We start from the raw sequence: 6,436 nt of genomic DNA, 5'->3' as shown, positions 1-6,436 counted from the left end.
CATCATACCACCAATCATTCCATCGTAACAAATACACAAAATACCATTTCAATCCCCAAAAAAAAGAAGCAGCAGCAGCTTGAAATCTGCTAAAATTGAGTAAAAGTCACAGATCTGCTAACCTAAGGGAAAATAAAACTTTATGCTCCAATGGAGATTTTCTTTTTCGACAATTATTTTAACACTGATTCTTCTTCCGTGGCTCAACTTATTGGTATTTTTTGGGGGTTGGCGTCACTTGTCCTCTCTGCTAATGGCGTTTAGATAAGATAACTGAAGATTCTGGGGCATAGTGCAACGATGATTCTGATAAAATGTTATACAAATATGCTAACTGATACCTCCGTCTCAATTTACACGACCTCCTATAGCAAAGGTTAATACCTTATTTATTTTAAATAAATACCATTTTAAAAAATTATCTTCTATAGATACCATTTAATGTTTATAGCAAAATATCTAATTTTCGTTACCTCCTAACCCTAAGCTACTAAATACACTATTCGGTTAGACTATTTTCTTTTTCTCTCTACTTTGATACATGACATTCTCTTCCCCCATTCCCTGAAAACACGATGCTCAATCTCAAAATTCCTCTCACCCACATCACCTACCATTAGTCAAAAACTCCACGCTCTCTCCTCTCTCTCTCTCTAGGGCGACATGGTGTAGTATAGGCTGCCATGGATGCGCAATCCTCTCCATCAAGTTAACATCAGAAGGGTTAAGGTTGAATCTCAAGAGCCTTTGTTTGGATCTCGTTTCTGAATCTGCCGCCTATGTTGTTCGCGAAGAAATCACTGCTCTCTATTGCCTCAGCAGCAGGTAAGCTCATTGCTATTGATAAGGCCACGCAAGAAAGGTCTAGACCTAGCACAACTAGGGTTAAGGTTGAACTTGATCTTCAAGGAAAGCTGCCGCAATATACGAGGATTCAATTTGTTGATGATAAAACTGGGAAGGTTACCGAGCATGTCCAGAAATTCAATTTGGAGCTGAGCAACTTGGTTTTCTGTTAATATATTTTAATGTATTTTCAATGTATCACGTTGTATTTTCATATATTTCATTGTATTCATTGTCTATTTTTTCATTGTAATTCAATGTATCTCGTTGTATTTCATGTATTTTATTGTATTTCAATGTACCCCGCTGTACTTTATGTATTTCATTGTATTCACTGTCTCTATATGCCATGAATGTATTCATATGTTTTTATGTATTTAGATGTATTATATAATTTCTCTGAAGATTGCTTTGTTTTTGGGGTATTTTTTGGTTAAGAATCTTTTTTATAACTCGAAATACAAAATTTGTGTGTTGTAGTTGAGTTTGTTGAGTTATATTAGGAGTCGATTATGTTAATTGATTCACTTTCCGTTCAAAAATAGTGTAATCCCCTGTTTCACGCCGTGAATATAATAATCTATCCAGCTGTAATCCCATGTTTCACGCCATGAATACAATCGAATACACTCGAATACAAAAATCTGTCTAGCTGTAATTCCCTGTTTCACGCTTAGAAATGATACTGTATTCATGAATACAGTAGCTTAAATACATCAAATACATCTTATAACAATAGAAAACGTATTTACAATCCGTAATATAGCAAATGGTATCTATAGATAACTAATTACCACTAAAAGATAGTGCTTTATGAAAATTTCTCTTTACATGACTAGGGGCGGCCCGACGAATTTTGTGGCTTAAAGCCAAACTTTACGAAAGGCTTTAACTTTTTTTAAAAATTTATTTATTATTTATTTGAAGTCTATTTTTCTAGTTTTTCTTTGATATAAAGTTATTAATAATTTTCTTATAATCAATCAATAACTCCTAATAAGTATTTCACAATACAATATAACTAATCCACTTAACCTTTCTTGAGACATTATTGATCTTTGATAAAATTTTATCAATTTTAAGTTTGAAAACTTCTTTCCGCTGAAGCACCAGTAATGTGAGTTATTAATATTATTCCAGAAGCAATATAGGTATTTGGAAAAGAATCAGATCTTTTTATTTGATTGAGTGTATCAATTAACCTGTTATCTTCTAATTGGACTATTTTCCTTAAAAATTTTAATTCAAAAAATAAATCTAAATCATCAATATCGAATTGATTATTATGCTTTAAGGAACATTCAAGATTAATGCAATATTTTTCAAATTTTCATCATCTAGTGATCTTAGTTTTACCGCTAAATAGAAAATCAAAAATATTTTTATACTAGATTAACAATTATATTTGATTTTGTATTATTTGATGTGAAGAAGACATAACCAAACACAAAGCCGGTTTTCTTAGTGTATACACATATCCTTTCACCTTAGGCCCGGTAGAAGCCTCTTCGCCACCGATAGACCCAGTGATCCTTGATTTCTGCAGACAATATCGGGTGACACTTGGACAAATCTATCCATCATTCTAGCACATCGTTTATCTGATTAGGTATTTCTCGAACATGGTCGAGAGGATTCCTTATACCCTTGATCATCTGATTAGACTGTACAGCCCCCGAATTTATCGAGGTGGCCTGATTAAGTTAAAACATCGATCCCCGAAGACCTTTTTTGCTAGTATTGACAAGGACAAGGATCGAGGGTGGATGAGCCGCTTTGTCCGAGTCAGGTAAATATGTTTTGCTAATCGGATATATTTTCTTGCCTTCAAATTAACTCCCTTCGATGATGCAGCTGTCGAGTGGTACCCCGGTGCTGTCAAGGATCTCTCGGGCTGGGTCCGACAACTCGATTCGACCTGCCCATATGTGAAGCGTGTGTGGCATGATTTGGCTAAGACCCGTTGGGAGGCCAAAAACCATGGTGAGTTTTTATTTCTGTCATACTCGAGCTTCTTAGAGAAGATATCTCTTCATAGTACTCTCACCCTTTGTGCTTATGCATGCCTTGGAGAGGCCGTTTTGATGAGGGAACCCTCGCTTGGGGAAGCAGATACCCCGAAGCCTGCTAAGGAGAAAAAGAGAAAGAAGAAATCACCAGCTGAGTCCCCGAAGCGGAAGAAGTCTAAAGTTCAAAAGCCCAAGGTTGATTCAGCGACCTTTACTTCGGAAGTAGCAGAGAGCCCTCGAGTTGGGGGCGAAGAGAAAGATGACTCCCCACTAGCACCCGGGGAAAGAGGAAGCGTGACTGCTTCGGACCTTGCTAAGCCGATGGCTGTTGAGCTGAAGGAAAATAAACCAGAAGTTGATGATGTTGTCCCACCTCGAGCTGAAGAAGCTCTTGAGGGTGGGCCAGATGATGTCCCTGAGCTGGTCGATGAACAAAACATTTCCCGAGCCGAGGGGTATTCGGTAGATGAGTTAGGGGAGCCCAGTTCTGAGGCTCCCCGGAGGCAAGAGAAAGCCCCGATCGATCCAGCCAGAGTTATTGATGTGGGTAATTCTCCATCGGATCCGACATTCTTTCCGAGGGAGATACGAGATGCCCATAATAGAGAGACTTTTGATGCGGGGGAGTCCCTCGGGGAAAATGACGTGTTTGAGGGGTTCTTCACTGGGGTCGAAGAAAACCCTGAGTTAAAGTCCTTCTCGCTCATTTTTGAGGAAGCCTAGAAACTCCGTAAACAGGTAATCTTTCATCGACTATGCTCTGAGCTCTGATCCTCATCTTCCTAATTTTGTTCTTTTACGCTTTCAGGCTATAGTGCTTTACAATCAGGCCTTTGCTAAGTCCCAAGCTGAGTTGACCCATTATGAGGAAGAGCGTAAGAGGCTCTCATTAGGGGATGGCGAGCTCAGAGCTCTTTTTACCAAAAAGGAGGAAGAACTTCATGACCTTCGGGCTCGTTTGGAGATGGTGTCTTGAGAGCAGACTACTCTTACTGAGCAGGTAATACAGTTTTCGTATGTTTTTATTTTCATACTTGTCCGACTTTAGCATTTAACACCTTTGGGTTGATTTTTGCAGCTTGAGCAGAAAGATGTCCTAATGATGGAGGGGCTCAGAGCCAAGGATATTGAGATTCTCGAACTCAGGCAATATGTGGACGAGATAGCCTCCGAGAGAGATACCCTCTAGGGGAAGTTGACCGCGGTTGAGCATCATCTTCAGGATGCAAGGGCGGATAGTAGTAAGTATAATGATCTCCATGCTGAATCAGTCGCTGCGCTATTTGCAGCCAAGTCCGAAGCCGATGCGCTCATATCCTCGTACGGAGAAGATGCTGCTGCAAATGCTCGAGCCAAGAAGGTATCTAAAGAGGCTGAGCTTGAACTGACCCGAGCCCTAGAGCATGCCTGATTAAGATCTCGGAGATAGGCTCTCGAGGATGTACATGCAAGGGGCATCGATTTGTCTGCTGAGATCGATAGGGTAAAGGCCCTAGAGGAAGAATCGACAACTCTGCTTTCTTCCAATGATGGTTTAGCTAGTGGTTCGGCCAACGACTTGAAGGATGATGAAGATGAAGGTGAAGTTCCCGAGGGGGAGGAGGCCCTTGATGTTCCGGGGGTCGAGGGCCAAGCCGTTGAAGACACAACTTCTGAGGGGGCTCTGACCGGTCAAGTGAACCCGGTGGTAGATTAGGTTTTTATTTGTTCCTTTTTTGTGTAAGGGCTCCAGGCGTGAGCATTGCAAATATGTCTTTGTGAACCTTTATTATATATATATAAGGATCTTTGCTTTTCGTCATTTCTTGTCTTCCTTTTGCCTTTTCGGAATAAATTTTGATGCTTGTCGATAACCAGTATGATGTATTAGACTTATAATATAAACCCCTTAGGTTTTCATGCTCAATGAATAATCGATAAAAGTTGACCGTTCGGGGTTCGATCCTTGAGTCAAATTTCGACCCAGGGCTATCGACCCTCAAGTTTTTAACACATTGGCCCTTAGGTTCTTTAGATCGGCCCTTAGGCTCTTTAGGCTGGCCCTTAGGCTCTTACACATTGGACCTTAGGCTCTTTAGGCTGGCCCTTAGACTCTTACTAATTGGCCCTTAGGCTCTTTAGGCTGGCCCTTAGGCTCTTACGCATTGGCCCTTAGGCTCTTTTTAGATTGGGTCGATGCGACCTCTAATATGGCTATAGTTTTCCCTTATTTTGGCTAAAGACTTTTGAAGTTTTGATTATTCCTTGGCATGTTTTATGCTAGTTCGACTCCTCGACGGCTCAAATGAGAACCTCGATTATGAGTCGATATGTGACGATAGTTGAGTACCTCGGGAGGTTCTCTTGAAGGTTGTGTTTTCGAAACCCTTTCATCGAAGGCTGATTGTTTTCAAAGCCCTTTTATTGTTCGGAGATGATATTATCGAAGCTCCTTTGCTTACGCCGAGGGTAGCATGATTAACTGGTTCTTTTCGAAATATTTCAAAGTATTTTAAGGCCTTTAGTTTTATGGCAGTAGTCAGACGTCTCCGAGCTGTGTTAATTTGGCCGTAGCCTTTTAGTTCGACCGTAGTCTTTATGTTTGGCCGTAGCCTTTAGTCCCCGGGTGAGGTGACCTTGGCATCTATATCGAGGGTATGCCTTTTTAGGGGTCTTACAAGTTCGAATATATGCCTTGGCCTTAATATCAGGGTTATGCCTTTCTAAGGTCTTATAAGTTTGGGCATGCCTCGTTGAGGTCTTACAGATTTGATGTTGCCTCATTGAAGGATTACGAGATTGAAGTTTCCTGATCGAGGTCTTACGAATTCGAGTTTTCGATGGCTCGATAAGCTGACTGTCATGACAGTCCCCAAGTGTCCAAGAGTTGTTGGCCCTTGAGCCCTTTTGCGTGAAAGTAGTAAACTTCTTTAAGGCACACAACGTTTTGACAAACAGAGAGGCTTCTTTGATTACTTGATATGTGTGTACATGTTCTTAACTTCGGAGGCTCGATTATTCAACATGGACACAGTTCATTCAACCATTTGGCCCAATACAATATTTTCCTATCGAGGTCTCCTTATAAGTTCAATTTTTTCGAAAAGATAACCTCCGATGGGCATGCCGCCGAATATTCGAGGCTGATTGAGAAGAAGCCTTGAATACTTGTTGAGTTCTCCTTAGGTAGCATATAGATGTCGCCTCGGTAAAAACCTCGCCAGAAAAACCCATCTGGGATAAAAACCGATCGAAGGGAAAATGAGTGCAACGAATGCTTTAAAACCCAAGGCCTTCGAGTCAAAGGGTGCTTCGGCGTCTCCCATCGAACACCTGTAATAAATTAGTATGAGACATAAATCAAAAAGGGAGAAGGCTACACCTTAGCAATAATAGCGTTTGAGCATCGATATGTTCCAATTTCTTGGAAGCTGCTCGCCTTCCATGGTGCCAAGTTTGTAGAACCCTTTGCCTACTACTCCAAGGACGCAGTACGGTCCTTCCCAGCTCGGGCCTAGCTTCTCTTCATTTAGGTTTCGAGTGTTGAGGGTGACTTTCCTTAAGACTAAGTCCCCGACTCCGAAGTATCAGAGGTTTGTTCT

Source organism: Nicotiana tabacum, chromosome 1, assembly GCF_000715075.1.
Source record: "Nicotiana tabacum cultivar K326 chromosome 1, ASM71507v2, whole genome shotgun sequence".
Classification (NCBI taxonomy): Eukaryota; Viridiplantae; Streptophyta; class Magnoliopsida; order Solanales; family Solanaceae; genus Nicotiana; species Nicotiana tabacum.
The sequence above is the reverse complement of the archived record's forward strand: the minus strand, read 5'-3'. Positions refer to the sequence as shown.